Raw genomic sequence first — 2,500 nt, forward strand, 5'->3', positions numbered from 1 at the left:
ACATAAATCCATAATCCCCCCCCCAACTTTACCCCCCCTTCCCAACCGGAGGAAAACACAATAAACTGTGCTCATCTTTAATGCATGCCGTTATGACCGTCACCCGGCTGGCTGTGTTGCTCTACGCCGTGTATCAATCACCACCCGGGACACCCAGGCCACGCCCTACTCACTAGGGAGGGAGGGGGAGAGAGGGAGAGAGAGAGTGAGAGAGAGAGAGAGAGAGAGAGCTAGACAGGCTTTGACACATGCATAGAGACAGGCAGTCAGGTAGAACAGGTGTGTCTGTCTGCATGTTTGTTTGTGTTTGTGTGTGTGTGTGTGTGTGTGTATGTGTGTGTCTATGTGCATGTGTGCATGTGTGTGTGTGTGCATCTGTGCGTGTGTGTGCGCGTGTGTGTGTGCGTGCGGATGTTTATGAGAGACAGACACCCTGAAAGAGAGACAATCGGAGGTTGTCGGGGGCAGAAACAAAAAGACTCAGATCCACCCCTCTTTGCTCCACAGTCCTCTACAGCCAAGCCCATTTACCCTTCAACCCCCACTCCCTGCTTCCTCCTGACACCCCACCCCACCCCCCGGTCCAACCATCTCCACCACCATTTTCTTCCCGGAGGGGGGGATGGGTGTGTTCACCCATATCAAAGTGACCCCCCGTTTACTCTCCTCTTAATATCTCCACGCCTTTAAAGACACATGATAGTGCTTTCTTTGTCGTTTTTTTTCAACCAACTGACATCCTCACACACACACACAGACACAGACACACACACAGACACACACACAAACACACACACATACGGGCACCCACCCGAATGCTCTTTAGCCGGCTAGCGAGCGGTAGTAGCAGACCGCGCGGCGCGGCCTCATTGACATGCTAACGAATTCCGCGACGGCGGGGGGGCCTCCGCACAGCTGGCTGCGTGCGCGAGGGAGGCGAGAAGGTGTTTGGAGTGAACACGGCACCGGACGGAGCACACAACATTACCCCCTCGCTCACAGAGACACAAAACCGCAGGCGATGCATTACCTCGGGCCCCCGCGAAGGACGCTAACAGGCTAAAGGGGGGGGGGGGGATTTCGGATGAAGTCGGATGAACGGGTTTATGCCCCTTTCCTTTATTTCTTTCTTTCGTATTTTTCGTTTCAACATTCTCTTTTTCCTTTCGCTCTGCCTTGCTTTGTTGATGCGCTACCACCGCGAGTATGCTAATATCTTGAATATCAATGCCGGGTTCATGTACACACGCCCGCCCACGCACGCACTCAGGAGAGTGTAGCCTACGCTGTCTGCAACGGCGGAAATAGCACTCGCTGCTGGGTACAGCCGTACGTATCACACCCAGCCCCGCGCTGCTATTGTTTCCGTCGCGGCTATGGCGTGGTGAATTTTCTTTTTCGTCGCACACCGGGAGAACGGGGATATGTTCGACAGACGCACACCGGGTGCATAAAGGTGGTCATTATTTCTCATCCACGCCCCCCCCTCCCCCACAACACTAACGGACCAATTCATCAATCATTCCATGGATCTGCCTTTTTTCCAGGCTTTTAGCAAGACTTTTCCATTTACTCAAACCCTTGGTGTACCTGTGTGTTGTGCATTAAGGGGGAGCCACAAAACATGGCGGTGGATGGTCAAAGGTGGAAACTTCCTTTGTCCATGCTGGCTAAAATTGAACAGCAAGTGTAAAGGAAGGGCTTACGAGTGAGAGAGAGACAACAGAGGGATAGTGGGGGAGAGAGACATAGAGAGCAAAGGAGAAGGATAGATAGAGAAAGAGAGCGAGAGAGACACAATCACATAGAGAAGAGAGAGGAAGGATAGACAGAGAGAGCGAGCGAGAGAGAGAGAGAGAGAGAGAGAGAGAGATAGAGAGAGAGAGAGAGAGGCCTCTGAGTCGGCTGTGAGGGGAAGCACGTTTGAGACGGACAACGGGGACATCAGGAGATTATAGAGGCCTCCCTCTGCACACACACACACACACACACACACACACACAAATATAGACACAAATAGACACACACACGCAGACTCTCCATCCCTCATGTAATAAAGGCAAGATGAGGCTGACATTTCACTCCAGTGAAACACACTAACACTGACACCCCAAACAGCTGCTCTGCCTCTGCTTCCAACGCGTAGGAGCAAAGACACACTCAGTACAGACACAAAATACACAAATACACCTTAAGCATATATACACACTAATGTACAGACACACACAAATACAAACACCTTAACCATATATACACACTAATGTACAGACACACACAAATACAAACACCTTAAGCATATATACACACTAATGTACAGACACACACACATATACTTGCATGCCAGTATGTATGTACAGACACACACAGACACACACACAAATACACATAGAAGCATGTACATACAAACACACAAACACACCGACACATGGTATGCCACACGTTTCGAAACGTCCACACACAAACGCAAACAAACACACACACTCAAATACAGACTCAAGTT

This window comes from Pollachius pollachius (genome assembly GCF_949987615.1).
Source record: "Pollachius pollachius genome assembly, chromosome: 18".
Taxonomy (NCBI): domain Eukaryota; kingdom Metazoa; phylum Chordata; class Actinopteri; order Gadiformes; family Gadidae; genus Pollachius; species Pollachius pollachius.